Here is a 411-nt window from a genome sequence, read left to right on the forward strand (position 1 = left end):
TGTCTACTCCTATAACTCAGCTGAGAAAAGGGGAAAAAACTGCCCTTATAAGAGAAGAAACATAAATTTAGTTATAAATTATGGTTACAGAACTAGATAGTATTTCCTTTAAGGTCCAAAGCACTGGAAAACCCAGGTTCCCTGTGTACATGCACAGGGAAATATTTAGAGTCTGCCTTATGCAAGTGGTTTATCTGTAAGAAAACTTAATAAAGCTGTACTGATTCAAACAGTTCTCTTAGCAAAAAAGAAAATTTGTGTAATTCAGAATTATATTTCAGAATAAAAAAAATTATACATTTAAATGCAGATAACAACCTACCCAAAAGAGAGCAAGTTTCAGTGACCAAGAAAGAGTGAAGAAGGAAAGCCAGTGTGAGCCATGACTTTAAGCAATGGTCTTTGCCAGAT

Source organism: Geospiza fortis, unplaced genomic scaffold (assembly GCF_000277835.1).
Source record: "Geospiza fortis unplaced genomic scaffold, GeoFor_1.0 scaffold706, whole genome shotgun sequence".
Lineage (NCBI taxonomy): Eukaryota > Metazoa > Chordata > Aves > Passeriformes > Thraupidae > Geospiza > Geospiza fortis.